At 43.8% G+C, this 20,278-nt stretch overlaps 1 non-coding gene across 1 annotated transcript; it reads left to right on the top strand.

Moving 5' to 3' along the window:
- Nucleotides 1–19,758: 19,758 nt before the first annotated feature.
- On the top strand, nucleotides 19,759–19,862 carry LOC132481054 (U6 spliceosomal RNA). The gene has a single exon (XR_009530759.1). It is a non-coding gene; the product is annotated as a U6 spliceosomal RNA (small nuclear RNA).
- Nucleotides 19,863–20,278: the final 416 nt, after the last annotated feature.

The raw sequence follows: 20,278 nt of genomic DNA, 5'->3' as shown, positions 1-20,278 counted from the left end.
AAGAGCTGCTGAGAGGGGACTTCTCTGGTAGTCCAGTGGTTAAGACTCCGTGCTCCCAATGCAGGAGGCCTGTGTTCGATCCCTGGTCAGAGAACTAGATCCCATAATGCTGCAATGAAGATCCTACATGCTGCAACTAAGACCTGGCACAGCCTAGTTAATTAATTAATTATTATTTTTTTAAATGTCCATCCACCCTTGGCCCTGGGAGTCCAATTCCATGGAGCAAAAGAGTTATGGGGAGCAGTCGGTAAAAGGACACATTGGGCAAGTTCTCCCTCTCTGAGCTTTGGTTTCTTAAACATAAACAAGACTTTTAATATGTTTCTAAGTCTCTGGAAGGACTGCTTGAAGAGAAATGAGGGGGAGTGGAATCTGTCTCCCTCAAATGTGCCACTCTGTCATGTGGATTGTGTTGAGCTGAAAGCAGTCAAGACCCTGCAGAATCAGGGAAAGCTCTTTGCCTCTCCCTTAATTGCTCAAAATAATTTAGATTAGGAGGCCTATGGCAGGAAGAGACCTATTACCAGAGATAAATTTTTATCTCAGAAAGACTCACCTGTATACTCCAATAAAGATGTTTTAAAAAAAAGAAAAAGAAAAAGACTCACCTGGGGGCTTCCCTGGTGGTGCAGTGGTTGAGAGTCCGCCTGCCGATGCAGGGGACACGGGTTCGTGCCCTGGTCTGGGAAGATCCCACATGCCGCGGAGCGGCTGGGCCCATGAGCCATGGCCGCTGAGCCTGCGCGTCCGGAGCCTGTGCTCTGCAACAGGAGAGGCCACAACAGTGAGAGGCCCGTGTACCGCAAAAAAAAAAAAAAAAAGATAAAGAAAAAAAGAAAGAAAGAAAGACTCACCTGCAAGGAGTGGCAAACATTTGTTTACTAAGCCTTTGCCCTTCCCATCTTCCTGTGGGATGTCTTCCTTCCCTTTGAAGCCCCAGATCCCTACCCAGTTCTCCTTAGGTCAGGGGAGCATTTAAGCCTCAGTTGCCTGAATGTCTTTGAGCTTCAGAGTTTATACGGGACTCCCATACATACCAAATTAAACTTGTTAATCTGCCTTATGTCAATTTAATTATTAGACCAGGCAAAGAACATGGAAAGCCAAGTTTTCCACCCCTACGGAAGCAAAAGCTTCCAGCAAAGTGCCTGGCACACAGTAGCTGCTTAATTGGTATGAGTTGAGTGGATAAGAATGCTGATTTTTAAATTGAGATCATCAGCTCAAGAAAGCTATCAGAACGCTCTGGAGTGAAGCAGGCTTGTTTAACTATAAAGCCATAAATAAAAGCACAAGATATGCCCCAGGTCATTAGGTGGAAGAAAAATGTTACCACCCTTCTAACTGATTTGAAGAAGTGCTATGACAGTCCTAGTTAGACCTCGTAGGGTCAGACACTCTCCTGTCCAATACGACGAAGGAGCTGGTGATGTAAGCCTGGCGACTACTGGAAGAAGGTGGTCTCCTCCCCTCCCCCACCTTCCTTTGATTATAAAATTGTAGCCCACTTAATCATCGGGGCACAGCCTCCTTGCCTGCCTGCCTGCATCTCTCACAAGCGTCCTATATTAATAAATCTACTTCTTGCCTGTCACTTTGCTTCTCGCTGAATCCCTTCTGCGCTGAGACACAAAGAATCTGAGCCTCAGTGAGTCCAGAGACCAGTGATTCTAATTAGTGATTCTAATTAGACCAGTGATTCTAATTAAAAGACCGTGTGTTCAAGCCCCTGTCAGGGTTTTGGCCAGGTTCAAGTCCCAATCTGAGGTGCACAGTTTCACCAGCAATTCCACTTCTGGGTGTACATCCAAAAGAACTGAAAATAAGGTCTCAAGGAGATATTTGTACACCCATGTTCATAGCAGCATTGTTCACAATAGCTGAAAGATGAAAGCAACCCAAATGGCCATCCACGAAGAAATGGATAAACACAACATGGTCTATACATACAGCAGAATATTATTCAGCCACGAAAAGACAGGAAATTCTGACGCATGCTATAAACATGGACACAACTTGAGGACGATATGCTAAGTGACATAACCCAGTCACAGAAAGACAAATATCGTTATGATTCCACTTCTAGGAAGTACTGAGAGTAGTCAAATTCATAGAAACGTAAAGGAGAATGGTGGCTTGCCAGGGGAGGGGGTGAGGGAGAAATGGGGAGTTATTGGTAAGTGAGGACACAGTTTCAGTTTTATAAGATGAAAAGAGCTCTGGAGATTGGTTGCACAGCTATGTAGATACACCTAACATTACTGGATTGTACACTTAAAAATGGTTAAAATGGTAAATTTTATGTTATATGTATTTTACGACCATTTTTTTTTCTTTTTTGCGGTATGCGGGCCTCTCCCCTTGCGGAGCACAGGCTCCGGACGCGCAGGCTCAGCGGCCATGGCTCACAGGCCTAGCCACTCCACGGCATGTGGGATCTTCCCGGACCGGGACACGAACCCACGTCCCCTGCATCAGCAGGCGGACTCTCAACCACTACGCCACCAGGGAAGCCCTACCACCATTTTTTAAATTGTTACCAATGATAAATAATAGAGCCAGCTTCTCAGAGTTGCTGGGTGGAGAAAACCCAAAAGTGATTTAATATAAATCACTGTACAGTCACCCCTCATGAATACCAAACTCCACGGATGCTCAAGTCCCTTACAGTCACCCCTGTGTCTGCAGATGAGGAACCCACAGACACAGAGGGCAGACAGAAGACTGAAATCAGTGGTCCACGTGTCACATTCACTGTATAAGGGTAATTATTAATATTGCTGGACACGAGTCAAAAAATAGTCTTAGATCGTCAGGACACTGATCCAATCACCCCCCTCCACACACACACACACACACACACACACCTCTTTTCACACACACCCACAGCGCCCAGCTCCTGTCTTCATGTAGAAAATGGGTCAGGAGCCAGGCTGACCAACTGCACACTTGGATTGCAGAGGTCTCTTTAGGAAGATCTGAACTCAGTGCCCAGTTCCCTACAGAAGAGAGGGTTACCCAAGACTTACTGGATCGTTGGAGTAGGGCCTGGAACCCCGGATCAAAGCCAGTGAGGTTGAGTTTAAGCTGTGTAGGGCTGGAGCTGATCCATCCCTAAAAACCAAAGCAGGGAGTCCCTGTGCACAAAAGACAACCCTTAAACCCTGGGTTGCTGGGGGTGGAGATGTGTTGGGAAAACTAGTAAAATAGTCTTGTCCAGGCTTCAGAGGCAGAAGCAGGCCTCTGACCGACCTGTGACCCTGCCTGGACTGCCTGCTTGCCTGCACACCCAGCAACTGTTACAAGTCAGGCAGCACGGATGATAAGAAAGGGAATGGGTCTTAGAATTTCTTGAGCCCTGGAGACCTGGCCAGTCCCCTGGGGTCTGGAAAATCTTGTGACTTGCATGGTGAAATTAGCAGCATTGTTATAATTGAACCAGAGCTGCATTTTTGCGGGCAGGCTGATAATATCAGTTTGAGGCCTGGAATTATAAACAACAGAAGCCCTGAGAACGCCAATCGGAAATCTAACCAGTAGGATGGACGCACCTGGGACCCTTCCCAACGGGGGCTCCAGATTGCCGTTACTCAGAACTTCCCAGCTGCTGTTTGTATCTGGAAGTAGGTGTCAGCCCAATTCGGTGATGTGTACCCTGTTACGTTTTTTTCTAATATTCTTATTCCTTTCCTTCTAACGATTGTATATTAAAATTAAGTGAAATCACCTTTCATTAAAGAATTGATTAAAGCTGTTTATGTGTGTGAGACGAGTGGTTATTTTGCCAGCAAATCCAACAAACCTTAAAACCGAAAGCAGGTTTTCGGTAAAACAGGACAGGTTCCAGTGGGCCGGGAGGACCTGCAGTGTTGCTATCAGGCCTTGACTCTTCTGTGGTTACCCTCAGGGGATCGTTCTGAGATGCTCTTTACTGTGGTAAAGTACACATATCATAAAATGTACCATTTTAAACCATCTTCAAGTGTGCAGTTCAGTCATGTTAAGTACATTCGCATTTTGTGCAATGAAACTCCCTCCAGAACTTTTTTCATCTTGCAAAACTGAAACTCTGTAGCCATTCAACAATTCCCCCTTTTCCCCTCAGTTCCTGGCAATCACCATTCTACTTTCTGTCTCTATGCATCTGATGACTCTAGGGGCTTCATTTCAGTGGAATCATATAATACTTGTCCTTTCCTGTCAGGCTTATTTCTGTTGCCACAAAAATAGAAATGAGGTTTTTTCCTCTCCTGAGAACCAGAAAAATAAAGGGAGCAGTGAACAGGCTAGAGAAGAAAAATAAACTGGCCTGAGTTAATCAATCTTAGCTTCCTTTTAACTGTTACTAATCTGTAGTGTCTGTAGTTAGATTTCTCCTTCACAAAGCTAACCTGTCCCCTTTAATCCTGTGTAATTTAGGTAATTAACATCCTGCACCTGGTATTTATTCTTTACTAAACTCTTGTAGCAAATCACCTCTTGTAGCTGTTTGCATTTCAGAAAGGAGGTCTGCAGACTGATAACCCAGACACTAACGGACCCAATTACCGGGTTGCCTGACTCCAGCGATGACTGTTTTGAAAAAATGCAAGAAGAAGAAGAATGCAAGACCTTCACCATTTTGACCCTTATCACTCGCTTCGGACTGCGAACTTCCCTATAAGAATCTCTGCAATTCCCCAGGCAGGCGGGGAGCACAGTTCTTGAGGCGCAGCCTACAGTGTCTTCCCTTTGCTTAGCAAAGAAAGTAAAAAGCCTCTCTATTTCCTATCTTCCAATTCTGTCTCCATATTTTTATTTGGCATCGGTGCACAGGAAACCAGACTTTGGCAACATTTCCCTTAGTAGAATGTCCACAAGATTCATCCATGCTGTAGCATGTGTTAAAATTCTCTTCCTTTTTTAAAAAAATATAAATTTATTTATTTACTTTTGGCTGCGTTGGGTCTTTGTTGCGGTGCGCGGGCTTCTCATTGTAGTGGCTTCTCTTGTGGAACACGAGCTCTAGGCACGTGGGCTTCAGTAGTTGTGGCACACGGGCTTTAGTTGCTCCATGGCATGTGGGATCCTCCCGGACCAGGGCTCAAACCCGTGTCCCCTGCATTGGAAACGCAGAGTCTTAACCACTGGACCGCCAGGGAAGTCACTTTAGAACTCTTTTCAATCTTGCAAAACTCAAACTCTCATTCCCCCTGTTCTTAGCAACCATCGATCTACTTCCTGTCTCTATGAATTTGATTACTTCGGGGACTTTATGTAAGTGGAATCCTACAGTATTTGCCCTTTTGTGATTGGCTTATTTCACTGAGCATAATGTCCTCCAGGCTCATCCAGGTTGTAGCATGTGTCAGAATTTCCCTCCTTTCTAAGGCTGAATAATATTCTATGATGTATATATATACAATATTACACAGCACATTCTGTTTATCTGTCCATCCCTTGATGCACTTTTGGCTTGCTTCCACTTTCGGCTGCTGTGAATAATGCTGCTCTCAAGATTGGCATACAAGTGTCTTTTCCGAGTATAGCTGCCTTTGTCATTAAAATCCTTTGGTGTAGACAGCTCTTCCAGCTTGTTCATAGGACTGAAAAGAAAATTGTGAGATTCTTGCTCCAAGATTTAGATCTCCCTGCACCTTTTGTTTTTTCCTTCACCTTCTCTTTCCTTGGTGCTGCTCCACCCCTCAGCCTTTGCCAAAATGGAGAGTCCTGGAAAAAGAAGGGAATGGTACAGACAATCGTGTCTCTCACACGTGTTGGCCAGAGAAAAATTCACCAAAATGATGATTAGGTGAGATCTTGTCAGGAAAAGGAGATGGATTATGTGAGTAGAAAAATTTACATATACCCACTCTAGCTGATATTTAGTAAATGATCATGATTATGGTGATTATTTCAGGGCAAATCTTGGGGATTCCAAGGAAGAAAGTCATCAACTGCATGAATCCAGTGGCAGTGATTCTTGCTGCTGTGCTGAAAAGGAAGAGGAAGAATAGATGAACTGAATCCAGGCTGCTCATATTCCACTCTTGGGGAAAAGTAAACAAGAACAGAAAAAGAAACTTCTACCAAAACTTTACCCATAAACAATTCCCTTGAGCAAAGCTTGAAAGAAATTGAGTTAATCAGTCCCTTAAGAATGATTAGAAGTTTTCAAAGTTTTCTGGGTCCCTGAAGCCTGAACCATCAACCGCCTGCGTAAGAAGAATTGAGGAGGGGAAAGGATCTCTCACCTTTCCATTTGCAGTGTGACCTAGTATCTGAAATAATAGTGACCTCTGGGGACCAGGAGAGTTCCATTCTTACAAACGATCTCAAAGAACCTCTTAATTTTTAAAAATCTTGTTGCTCATGATTTCTCTCTGATCCCTAATTTACAGTTTGTTTTTTTCTTTTGTCTCTCTTATTTTTCTTTATCTATCTTTCTTCTCCTGTTTCTTTCCTTTGTCTCTAGTTCACTGACTGTCTTACTTTGTCTGTCTTCATCTGCCTCTCTTCCCCAATCCGTACCCTCTTTCTCCCTGCATTTCTCCTTCTTTCTGTATCTGTCCACGTTTAATATGTTTCTCTCTTTTCCTCTCCAGGGCCTCTCCTTGTCTCTGTCACTTTTGTTGGTTTTGTTAATTACCTTCTCCTGTGTCTCTGTTTCATGCCATATGCCTCTCCGAAAAAAATTCCAGAATCAGAACTTGGACCCTTTTGGATAGAGAAGACTGTAAACATGCCAGGTAAAATTGTCATCACCTGTTGTCTGGATGCCATTCACACCATCCTCTAAGAGGCTGGGGACAGAGCAGGAGGAAATACTGAAGATGTAGAAGAAGGAATTGAGTTGGGGGAGCTCTTTCTGATTTAAAAGGAAACAGAATTAGACTGTACACTGAAGGAGAAAGGGTGGGGTCTAAACCCCACCCCAAACAGCAGTCTGATATGGTAGCCATGAGCCACATGTGGATATTGAGCACTTGAAATGTGGATGGTCTGCAATGAGATGTGCTGTGAGTATGAAACATCCACCAGATTTTGAAGCCTTAGTCCCCCCCGCCCCCCAAAAAAGAATATAAATCAATTCATGAATAAATTTTTCATATAAATTGCATATTGAAGTGATAATGTTTTGGATATTTGGGGTTAGATAAAATACGTTTCTAACATTCACTTCTTTTTTTTATATATATATATTTATTTTTATTTTTGGCTGCGTTGGGTCTTCGTTGCCACACACAGGCTTTCTCTAGTTGTGGCAAGCGGGGGCTACTCTTCGTTGTGGTGCGAGGGCTTCTCATTGCGGTGGCTTCTCCTGTTGCGGAGCACGGGCTCTAGGTGTGAGGGCTTCAGTAGTTGTAGCTCGCAGACTTAGTTGCTCTGCAGCATGTGGAATCTTCCAGGACCAGGGCTCGAATCTGTGTCCCCTGCATTGGCAGGCAGATTCTTAACCACTGCGCCACCAGGGAAGTCCCATCATTCATTTTTTTAGTGAACTAATTGAGAAAAATATTGGGGGGCATTACTCCATGCCAAACACTGTACTGCTGTTTGGATGGGTGAATTCGAGAATAACTTCTGTCCTCAAGGATCTTACGTTCCCAGTAAGATACAGAAATACATCATTAAATAAGAGACTGATGAAACACCATAATAAAGTCACAGAAATAATTTTCCCTTCTCTTCCGATGTTTCCCCATCATCCAGACCCTTCTCCGGAATATTATACTCCCTTTGTTATAATCTATGTTGTAGAACCTAAGCCATTTGACCTGTAAGGATGTCCCAGAGTCTGGATTTTTTCGGTTGCACCTTCCTGGTGCAATGATCCTATGTCTTTATTTCCTGCCAGTTGACAGCAGGATAAGGTGCTGGTTCAGACAGGCGTACCCAGTATGCTTCTTGTTCATTTTGTAACATTTGATTTCCTATTTTTTAAAATTTCCTCTCTTTAAAAGAAAAAAAAAGCATAGCTATAATAGAAGCTTCTGAGTATGACTCCAAAAAATGTGGTCTGTTTTGCAAAAACAGAGGGAAATTTGGTCTTGTCAGGAACATATTTTCTGAGGAAATGGCATTTACGTTTAAAAGGATAATCAGGCTGGTGATTAGCTAGCAAAAAGCATTCCAGGCAGAGAGAATCATGCAGACAGCCCTCGTCAGAAAAGAAATAAGGGATAATCAGCGTGGCTGAAATCTAATGAGGCAGAGAGAGAGTAATTACGATGCAGAACTAAAAGAGACAAGGTTATTTAGGTCCCTGTAAGCGCTGGTAAGAATTTGGCTTTACAAGGGCACTGGGGTCCATCAAGTTCTTTTGACCTGGGTTTATGTCAGGATAATTATTTGCGTTTTGAAAAGAACATTCTGGTCTAGCTTCAGAACATATGCCAGAGAGGCCAGAGTGGATGCAGGGCAAGCGCATAGGACGCCGATTCCTCATTCGGGTGAGACGTAACCACCCAGGGGGAGCCAGTGGGGGGAAGGGACTTGTTTGCAGAGTGGATGTTTTAGCAGGTGGAATCAAGGACTGTGAGTTTAAATAGACTTGGGGTGGCAGGGGAGATGGAGTGGTCTACTAGGAGTGGGAGTGTATACAATAGATTATGGATGCAGATCAACAAACCAAATTTGACCTAAATCCAAATTGACTTTTCTCCGACATGCTGCGGGCACCTCGCAAACACAGTAAATGGCAGTCATTAGAGACGCGCTTTCCCGCCCCGGCCACCAGGGGGCGCTCCGAGCAAAGCCATTTCAGCCACAGCTGAGACGCCGTCCCTGCAAACATTTCCTTTTCTGGCCTGGTATGTGGACAAGATAAAGGAAACCAGAATTCTAAAGGCTGTATCACGTGACAAATGGGACCGCTTAAGTTCCAGGGTCCTGGGTTCAAAACCTAGCACCACCACTTGTCCTGCTACAGCATGCCTTTAATGTCAGTCTTCATCTTCTCCTTTTTTTTTTTTTTTTGTGGTACGCGGGCCTCTCACTGTTGTGGTCTCTTCCGTTGCGGAGCACACGCTCCGGACGCACAGGCTCAGCGGCCATGGCTCACGGGCCCAGCCGCTCTGCGGCATGTGGGATCTTCCCGCACCGGGGTACGAACCCGTGTCCCCTGCATCGGCAGGCGGACTCTCAACCACTGCGCCACCAGGGAAGCCCAATAAATTTATTTTTTTAAAAGTTATTTTATATTGGAGTATAGTTAATTTACAATATTGTGTTAGTTTCAGGTATACAGCAAAGTGATTCAGTTATACATATATTTATTCTTTTTCAGATTCTTTTCCCATATAGGTTATTACAGAGTACTGAATAGAGTTCCCTGTGCTGTACAGTAGGTCCTTGTTGATTATTTTATATATATTAGTGTGTATACGTTAATCCCAACCTTCTCGTTTATCCCTCCCCCAACCCCAAAATTGGGATTTTTAATATCCCCATTTAAGAGATGAGCAAAATGAGGTTTGGCATAGGGGGAAATCATCTATGTAAAGTGATTGACATCATGTCTTACTTGTGATAAGATCTCATTAATTGGGAAACTACCATTATATCATTGTGGTGATAAGTAATACTATTGTTGTTTATTATTGTTTTCATAGTAATGTGTTACCATTATTATTTTTTGTTAGTACCTATAAGAATTACCACTATTACTTATAAATATTGCTATTATAGTAATAAGCATTACTATTATAGTAATTAGTATTACTATAAGTATTACTATTATCACTATTAGTACTGCTTAAAATGACTATTTATTGGGCTTCCCTGGTGGCACAGTAGTTGAGAGTCTGCCTGCCGATGAAGGGGACACAGTTTCGTGCCCCGGTCCGGGAGGATCCCACATGTCACGAAGCGGCTGGGCCCGTAAGCCATGGCCGCTGAGCCTGCGCATCCGGAGCCTGTGATCCGCAACGGGAGAGGCCACAGCAGTGAGAGGCCCGCGTACCGCAAAAAAACAACAAAACAAAACAAAACTATTTATTACTTACAATAAGTATTGCTATTTTTCTTATAATAAGTGTGACTGTTATCACTATTGCTCTTTTATTATTTAGAATAATAAATACTCTTATTATTTGAATTCCAGGCCTTCGAGGACTCTGCTATAACCACTCTCTACCCTGACTGCCTTCTCTAACTGAAGGCGAATCCCCAAACACTCCATGGCCCTTAGCTGATCTTGGCAGGAAAGGAGCTTTTCTGGACTTTTTTTTATCACACCGAGATACAAGGCCTGCCCTTGTATCTAAGAATTAGACTAAGAATTACCAGGGGATTTCCCTGGCAGTCCAGTGGTTCGGACTCCACGCTTCCACTGCAGGAGGCACAGGTTCAATTCTTGCTCAGGGGAATAAGATCCCCAAGCCGAGGCCAAAAATAAAATAAAATTACCGGAAGCCTCCAGTAGGTGGAGCTAAGAACACAAATAAGATCTCGAGTCTCACTCCGACTGCCTGAGTGTGAATCCTAGCTTGTACCAACGAAGCTCCGTGATTTTGAGCAAGTGACTTGACATCTCTAGGTTCTCAAGTCACAGTGAGAACCGCGTTAGCCATTGACTTACTCGTGGCCGAGGTAAATAAATGAAAGCATGCTTGTTAAGCACTCGGCATGCTGATTTGCTAGATGGAGCCATAATTAATTGAGCTACTCAACAAGCTTTCTGCAGGCCAGCACCCAAGCTGAATGATACGAGAGACGTGTCTGCCTAACGCTTTGCCCTTGAGGTGCTCCTACTCAGATGCAGAAGGTGGTCACAGCCCAGGTGGCCCAAGCAAGGGACTTCATATGTGGAGTCACAGATCTCACCCACTAAACAGGAGTCCTCACTCCAAAAGAAAGTCCTGGGTAACTGCAGACATTTGTCTTCTTGGGGGTTTACACCACTTCCTCAAAGTTTATTTCTCGTCTACTCAACCCCTCTTCTTTCTCCACGTTCACCGAAAATGTGCTCTCCAGTCCAGTTACCTGAGTTGGCAGCTGGGACCACACTCTGCCGGGGTCTCAGTGTGCCCATCTGTAAAATGGGTACAGTGGCAGCCTGTATAGAAAAACATTTTATTGACTTCCAATCGCCTACGTTAAAAAAATCAAACTTAAGACTATTTATAACTGACTCAAATATCGAGCACAGATGCAACTGCCCTGGAAAGACACCAGTTGATTCATTCGGACCTGTTCTCTGCTCTCATGAAGCTTCTGTTTCAGAGATCAGGTTCCTTACTATTTGTAAAGCTTCAGCTTTATTCATGGGCACCACCATTCCACCCTCCAGCCTCATAAGAGTTCCTCGAAAAGCATTCAGGAGGGAATTCCCTGGTGCTCCAGTGGTTAGGACTCCTGCGCTTTCACTGCCTAGGGCCAAGGAAGCTGCAAGCGTGGCCCAAAAAAAAGCATTCAAGAGCCTTTCAGATTAAACTCTTTATCCTATGAATGCGGGTTCTTACAGCGTCTTCTTACACACCTCCCCACCCTACTACACTTGCCTGTCTTACCTCCTTTTGAAATGGGGGCCCACATGGACCCCCAGAGTTTGGATGAAACAATCTTTCATGCCCAAATTATCTTTTTTGGGGGGGCAGTGGGGGCCGCACTGTGAGGCATGTGGGATCTTAGTCCTCTGCAGTGGAAGCGTGGAGTCTTAACCACTGGACCGCCAGGGAAGTCCCTTTTATCCCCAGGCTATCTTCATCCCAAAGTGAAAACATTGCAGCTGCTGAAGATGCAGAAAGAAATCTTTAGATAAGCTTCCTTCATCTGCCTCCCCCAAAAACAGCTGCCTCCCCCAAAAACAGCTGCCCTTAACCATTCCCTCCAAGGGAAGTTTCCTGCAAATTCCGCTGCCAAGACAGACTGCCCATTCTCTTAGCATCAAAAAGCCCAAAAGAGGGCTCCCCTGGTGGCGCAGTGGTTGAGAGTCCCCCTGCTGATGCAGGGGACACGGGTTCGTGACCCGGTCCGGGAGGATCCCACATACCGCGGAGCGGCTGGGCCCGTGAGCCATGGCCGCTGAGCCTGCGCGTCCGGAGCCTGTGCTCCGCAACGGGAGAGGCCACAGCAGTGAGAGGCCCGTGTACCGCAAAAAAAAAAAAAAAAAAGCCCAAAAGAAATTTCCATACCCTCTCACTGAAATCCTAATGCCCCCTCCTTCAGTTAAATTGATATATAAACATTTCTCATTACTGGGAGGTCTTTCATGTACTTGTTAATAAACCTCTTTTCTCCTGCTATTTATTTTCAGGCCTCCAACTACTAGACCTGATTTGGAAGAGGAAAAGGTTTTCCTCCTGATGCTTTCTTTAGAATTTCTTTCCTAGGATCCCAAATCACAGGGAGTTGCCCTTGAACTGAACCCCTCTACCCAACCACTATAACTCTTGGACTTCTCAACTTCTGAGAGGCCTGAGCGGGCAGTGAGAGGCCCGCGTACCCAACCCCCCAAAAAAAATCTTCAGCGAAACTGAATTTTGGAAACTAAAAGACTGTCCTAACAAATCCTAAGCAGATAAAGAAAATGAGATTATGCCCCACCCCAATCCTCTTCAGGATTCTGCAGTAATCCAAGAGGAATTCCCTAAGTGAGCTATCATTGCTCTATGTGTCAAAAATATCTTTTTGCAGAAAGCTCATGAGAACCCATTCTTTGAAATGACCTGGACACCTGAAATCTCTTTTCCAGAAGCTGCAATGCCTTGGAATCTAATCATATTTTCTAGACCTCTCCCCTAATTTCTAGACCTCTCCTCTGATTTTTCTAACAAAAAATTAATTAGTCGATCTAAGAAAGAAATGGAAATTTCCAAATTAGAGGGTCATAACCTGGGAAGAGCATCTCAGAAAGCTCTGAGAACTGTTCTGCCCCTTAGAAGACAAGGCACAGTTATATGAGTTTTTAGATACAGAGGGCTGTACATTAAATGACGCATTATTGACAGTCTACATAATCCAGATCTAAGCAACTTTGTGGTGGGTCATGTGACCCCTTATAAGCTCTAGAAGGAATCCTATCTTTTAAGGAGCTGTTTTGTTGATGCTAGGAGAAAGTTGCTCTTTTAGGTCTGGTGATGTAATGCAGATATGCAATGCACAGTGCGGGGAGAGGAGACAAGAGGCAGAGAAGAATTTTTTTGTTTAAATTTTTCTTGTCTTGCCATAAAACATGAATTTTATTTCACACACCTACGCTTGCCCTGACTGCAATTTCCATGCCCTCTGTGATGTCCTTCCCGATCTCCCAGATCTGACTCTTTCCATAAAAGCCATTTTATAGATCAGTACTGTCCAGTAAACTTTCTGTGAGGATGCAGATATATAATATAATATCTGTGCTGTCCAACATGGTAGCCATGGGTCCAGCATCTGCTGTGAACACTTGAAATGTGGTTCCTGCAGCTGAGGGAGAGTTGCCAGATTTAGGACAAAAAAAAATACAGGATACTCTGTTAAATGTGCATTTCAGATAAACACACACTCTTTGGGACATACTTATACTTGTTACCGAGTGAACATTGAGGCAAGAAAAGCCAGCAGGCCGAGAAAATGGCACACTAAAGTCTCAACATAACCATCTTATCTGGGTTTGGATGCCAGTTTTTTAAAATAGAACAGAGAGGGGGAGGAGATGAGGAAGTAAAGAAAAAGGCCATAAAGTTTGCAAATATCTCCCGGAATGGCCAGCCTCGGGGAGGGGATGTGTTAATTTCTTCTTTCTTGCAGCCCTCCACAGGTGGACGGGGTCAGGATACTTCCCTGAACAAAGGCACTCTGGTTTAACCTTCAGGCAGATGGGCAGGGTTCCCGGAGGCAGGCCATTATGTATAGATAGTATCCTTTCAGTGAACAAAAGCAACGGGAAGCACAGTTTAAAGTAAAAGAAACAGATGCAATGTATAGCCAGATTTAGCTCTTCCCTGTTACATACTGAAAAATTATACTCAAAAGTCACTCACGGGGGCTTCCCTGGTGTTGCAGTGGTTGAGAGCCTGCCGATGCAGGGGACACGGGTTCGTGCCCCGGTCCGGAAAGATCCCACATGCTGCGGAGCGGCTGGGCCCCTAAGCCATGGCCGCTGAGCCTGCACGTCCGGAGCCTGTGCTCCGCAACGGGAGAGGCCACGACAGTGAGAGGTCCGCGTACCTCACTCATTGTTCATCAGCTCTTCACATCTAACTGGGCATCCTGTATTTTGCCTGGCAACTTTAGACTGAGGAGCTGAATTCTTTTTCTTTTTTTCTACCTTTTAAAAAAATTTTTATTTTTTATTAAAGTATAGATGATTTACAATGCTGTGTTAATCGCTGCACAGCAAAGTGACTCAGTTTCACATATATATACACATTCTTTTTTTTTTTTGTCACACTGCAAAGCCTGTGGGACCCTAGTTCCCTGACCAGGGATCGAGCCTGGGCCCTTGGTGGTGAGAGCATGGAGTCCTAACTACTGGACCACCAGGGAATTCCTTATAAATTCTTTTTTATATCCTTGTCCATATGGTTTAATCTCAGGATATTGAATATAGTTCCCCAGTAGGACCTTGTTGTGAAGAGCTGGATTCTTAATTTAATTTTAAAGAGCTACACATGGCTATTGTATTGGACAGCACAGAGTAGCTGGTAAAAATGAGTCCAGAGGGCGAATAACAGGACCCAGCTATTGAGATGTTAGTTTCCCAATGCTGACCAGAGAGGTCCTTCATGGCCCATCTCTCCCCTCTCCTGTCTCCAACCCTTCATCACTTTGGCATGTACTCTCTTTTTTAAACAAGTACACCATCAGTAAAATGGTGGAATGAGCATGGTGGAATCCTAGAATAAATGGTATGGCCCCGAATATTTGACAGTGCAGTTTCTGGAACAAGTGTTAAAGAAAACAAAATTATCCACTTGGACACTTGTAAAATTGGTAAAGACTTGTGAATTCCCTGGCGGTCCAATGGTTAAGACTCCACGCTTCCACTGCCGAGGGTCCAGGTTCAATCCCTGGTTAGGGAACTAAGATCCCACAAGTGGCATGGTATGGGCAAAAAAAGATTAAAAAATGGTAAAGACTTAAAACAGAAACAGACTCACAGACTTAGAGAATGAACTTATGGCTGGGGAGGGCGGGCGGGCAGTGGGGTGGGGGGAAGGGATGGGTTGGGAGTTTGGGACTGACACGTTCACATACTTTATCTAAAATGGATAACCAACAAAGGCCTACAGTATAGCACAGTGAACTCTGCTCAGTATTCTGTAATAACCTAAATGGGAAAAGAATTTGAAAAAGAATAGATACTAGTATGTGTATAACTGAATCACTTTGCTGTACGCCTGAAACTAACACAACATTGTAAATCAACTATACTCCAATATAAAATAAAATAAATTTTAAGAACTGGTAAAGACTTTATTTCAGACAAATAAATAAGAGTTGTGACCATTGCCATAGGGGATTGAGATTGGGCTAAAATCCAGGGACTCATAGCCAACAGCAGAGTAAAGGTGGGTCAGTGGATGGAAAATTACTAAGAGGAGACATCAAGGTAGGGGGATTCTTACTAACTGGCTTAACAGGATTCTTCCTAAAGGCAGACCAAGGACTTAAACATCATGGGTGTAGGATGAGGAACTTGATCAGATATCAGGAGTTATCAGATATCAAGGATGGGGGTGGAGGCAGCCAGATTCTTTGCTAAGACTGGACCGGGCAGGCCACAGACAGGTCAAAGGCCAAGGTCAAGGCCTAGTTAAGAGGCTTCAGGGGAGCCTGACTGAAGTTCGGTCAAAGAGAGAGTCTTCAGGGACTTCCCTGGTGGCGCAGTGGTTAAGAATTTGCCTCCGAATGCAGGGGACATGAGTTTGAGCCCTTGTCAGGGGAACTAGATCCCACATGCATGCCACAACTAAAGGTTTGCGGGCCACAACTAAGACCTAGCATAACCAAAAATAAATAAATAAATGAATAAAACTTTTAAAAGAAGAGAGAGAGGGCTTCCCTGGTGGCGCAGTGGTTGAGAGTCCGCCTGCCGATGCAGGGCACACGGGTTCGTGCCCCGGTCTGGGAGGATCCCACATGCCGCGGAGCGGCTGGGCCCGTGAGCCATGGCCGCTGAGCCTGCGTGTCCGGAGCCTGTGCTCCGCAACGGGAGAGGCCGCAACAGTGAGAGGCCCGTGTACTGCAAAATAAATAAATAAATAAAAGAAAAGAAAAGAAGAGAGAGAAGGTCTTGGTCAGTATTGTCCAGGAGGAAGAAATGTGCTTCTACTCTTCTAGGTTCTTCTGGCTGATCTAAGAGTTAAATTGACATGAGACGGATGAACAAGAGAAAATGAAACAAACAGTTAATAGCATGGATACATGGGGAGTCCCAGGAAAACTGAGTCAGTTGCCAAAATGGCCAACACTGTCATCTTAAATGCCACCTTCAGCTAAAGACAAGAGAGGCTGTTGGGGCTGGTGGTTTGGGACCTGAAAGGGGAGGAAGACAATTCACATGGAGATGGAAAAGCAAATCCTTGGTAGCCAAAGATGTGCTGGGCCGGGCAGGGACAATGGGACAAAGAGGACTCTGATCTCCAGGACCTGCCGAGTTTCCCCCACTGTTAGCTCATATTCTTTTTTTTTTTTTTTTTTTGCGGTACGCGTCAGTGGCCATGGCTCACGAGCCTAGCCGCTCCACGGCATGTGGGATCCTCCCGGATCAGGGCACGAACCCGTGTCCCCTGCATCGGCAGGCGGACTCTCAACCACTGCGCCACCAGGGAAGCCCAGCTCATATTCTTTGCAGACATCTCTGGTCGTAGCTGTATTCTGGGAACAGACCCACCTTTTAAATTCTTTAAGCAGTTAAGGGGAAGGTCAAATGTTCTTCCTGAGTCTTTTGGGACTTGATTACTTTCAGCTCCAAATAACCCGCATGCCAAAGAGACGCATATCGGGGTGGCCAGTTGTGCTCTCCTACAGGCCTCAGGGGAGCCTGACTGAAGTTTGGTCAAGGAGAGAGTCTGTCATCAGTATGTATTCTTAAGGGAACTCCCTGGCTGTCCAGTGGTTAGGACTCCGAGCTTTCAATGCCGAGGGCCTAGGTTCAGTCCCTGGTCATAGAACTAAGATCCCACAAGCCTTGTGGGAGGCAAAAAAAAAAAAAAAAAAAAAAGAATGTACCCTTGAAATGTGATCAAAAGGCACTGAAATGTATGGTCTTCCTCCCCAAAACCCATGATTACAGTCTAATCATAAGAAAAACAAGAGACCAATCCCAACTGAAGCACACATTCTGCAAAATACCTGACCAGAATGCCTCAGAACTGTCCAGGTTGTCAAAAATAAGGAAAGTCTGAGAAACCCTCACAGACAAGTGGAGCCCAAGAAAACATGACAACTGTATGTAGTATGATGTCCTGGATGGGATCCTGGAACAGAAAAAAGGACATTAGGTTAAAAAAAAAAAAACTAAGGAAATTTGAATAAACTATGAACTGCAGCTAATAATAATAATAATAATATTGGTAACAACGGTAACAAATTTGCCATACTAATGTATTTTTATATTTATTTTTTAAATATTTTTATTTTATATTGGAGTATAGTTGATTAACAATGTTGTGTTAGTTTCAGGTATACAGCATTTTCAGCAGTTTCAGGTATTATGCATTTACATGTATCTATTCTTTTTCAAATTATTTTCCCATTTAGGCTATTACAGAGTATTGAGCAGAGTTCCCTGTGCTATAGAGTAGGTCCTTGTTGGACTAATAACGTATTAATGTACAGGGGAAACTGGTCGCATGTATAATGGGAACTCTGTACTCTTTCCAGTTTTTCTGTAGGTCTAAACTTATTCTAAAATTAAAAGCGTCTTAAAAAAATAAGTTTATTTTTAAAAACTACTGCAGGGCCTCCCTGGTGGCGCAGTGGTTGAGAGTCCGCCTGCCGATGCAGGGGATACGGGTTCGTGCCCCGGTCTGGGAGGATCCCATATGCCGCGGAGCGGCTGGGCCCGTGAGCCATGGCCGCTGGGCCTGCGCATCCGGAGCCTGTGCTCCGCAACGGGAGAGGCCACAACAGTGAGAGGCCCGCATACAGCAAAAAGAAAAAAAAAAAAAAACTACTGCAAACATACGGACACCAAGGGAGGAAAGCGGCGGGGGTCGGGGTGGGTCGGGGTGGGTCGGGGTGGGATGAATTGGGAGATTGGGATTGACATATATACACTAATATGTATAAAATAGATAACTAATAAGAACCTGCTGTATAAAAAAATTAATTTAAAAATTAAAATAAAACAAAAAACCCTACTCTTCTGGATCAGTAATTTCTTAGAAATCCGAAGAATGAGAGTATGTCCCATCCCCCCCAACTCCCCACCCCTAGGGCTTTCATAGTAAATAGAATTAAGTTTGTTTACCATTATTAACAGATGTATGGCTACTCTTTGTGTTCTGCTGATATTCAAAATGCTGTCTGAAACAGCTGTCAAATCCCATTCTTTGCTCTGAATGAGGGTGTGAATGTCTTTCCTGCTGAGGAGGGAGGAATTCTTGCCTCCAAGTCCTTGTTTCCCTTTCAGATTACCACCCCCACTCCCGCCTCCATTGCCCTTTACTTTTGCATCAATTTCCCCAGCTCTGGCCCCCTAGTCTTTCCGTTCGCCCCCCAGGTCGCATTTGTAATTGACTTGACCTTAGTCTTGGGCCTGCCTTCCACATGCCCAAGCCCGGTCTTAGCAAAGAATTCGACTAAATCATTTCCCCCACCCTTGATATCTGATAAACCTCTGATATCTGATCAAGTTCTTCATCTCTCCATTTAATGTCTTAAGTCCTTGACCTGCCTTAACGAGAATCCTATTAGACTCATTGTCAGAATTCCACCTTTGGAACTGTTCTCAGTGATTTTCCACCCACTGATCCCCTCACTCTACACTCTGGCTGCAAATCCCCATTTCTCATTTTTATAATGTGATGCGCTCAGTCCGTCTCCCCTACTGAGAAAGTCTTCACCCTGAAGGAGTTTACTACGGGCCCCCCCAAACTATGCAGCTCTGGCATACTGACTATTTTGAGTGAAATGCACCTGAAACTGCAAATACAGGAAAAACACTCTGACCTTCCTTCTTTTATGTAAATGTATTTAATACGAGTTGTAAATGAGAGAGTTCTAGACACCTCTCTTATATAACCCAATGTAAAAGCAAGTATCATATCATATGATATCTCTTATATGTGGAATCTAAAAAACAATGACACAAATGAACTTATTTACAAAACAAATAGACTCAGACATAGAAAACAAACTCAGGAGGAAAGCGGGGGAGGGATGGACTGGGAGTCTGGGATTAGCAGATACAAACTACAATATACAAAATAGATAAACAACAGGCTCCTACTGTATAGCACAGGGAACTATATTTGATGTTTTGTAATAAACCATAATGAAAAAGAATCTGAAAAAGAATATATAGATATTGGGTTGGCCAAAAAGTTCATTCGGTTAGTGAATACATTGTTGAATAAAATTCTTGGTGAAAATGAAAAAGTGCCTTTAATGTTTCCTTAAAACCAAACGAACGTTTTGGCCAGCCCTATATATATAATCACTTTGTACACCTGAAAGTAACACAACGTTGTAAATCAACTATACTTTCCAATTTTTAAAAAAGTGATTATTGATTTAAAAAAAAAAAGAAAGTAAGTTTTGCCATCTCCTTGCGTCTTGAGTCCTCGTGAAGGCTCCCGTGTCATGTAAAACTTGTATTAAATAAATTTGCATGGAGCTTGCTTCCACAGCATGGGTAATAAAATCGGAACAGAACGATACAGAGTAAATTAGCATAGGCCTTGTGCATGGATGACACGCAACATTATGAAGCATTCTGTATTTTTTTTAATGTGTATATTTTCCTCCTGCTGGTCAAACTTATGTCAATTTAACTCTCAGGAACCGCCAGCAAGAACCTTAAAAGCACATAAGTTTGCTTCCCTTATAATCCCTATTGCAATTCCTTACGTTTTTTTTTCTTTCTCACATGGAACTTTTTTTTTTTTTTAACCATCCATCAATAAAGTAGTGGTTTGTAAGGCTGAATTGCCCTTTTGGATAAAAGGAAATAGAGATGGACAGTCTCTGACATAAAGACAGTGGTACCCAGATACAGAAACAATCCCCTTTCTTCAACCTTCCCAGGGATTTGTTGGATGGGAAAACGGAGGCTGGAGCAGTAAACAGGATGTGAGTGGCATGATTAAAGTATATATGTACTGAATGGTTTATATGTGTGTCCTCAGAGCCCAGGCAGACC

This window comes from Mesoplodon densirostris, chromosome 19, assembly GCF_025265405.1.
Source record: "Mesoplodon densirostris isolate mMesDen1 chromosome 19, mMesDen1 primary haplotype, whole genome shotgun sequence".
Taxonomy (NCBI): domain Eukaryota; kingdom Metazoa; phylum Chordata; class Mammalia; order Artiodactyla; family Ziphiidae; genus Mesoplodon; species Mesoplodon densirostris.
This window is presented reverse-complemented; position numbering and strand designations above follow the sequence as displayed.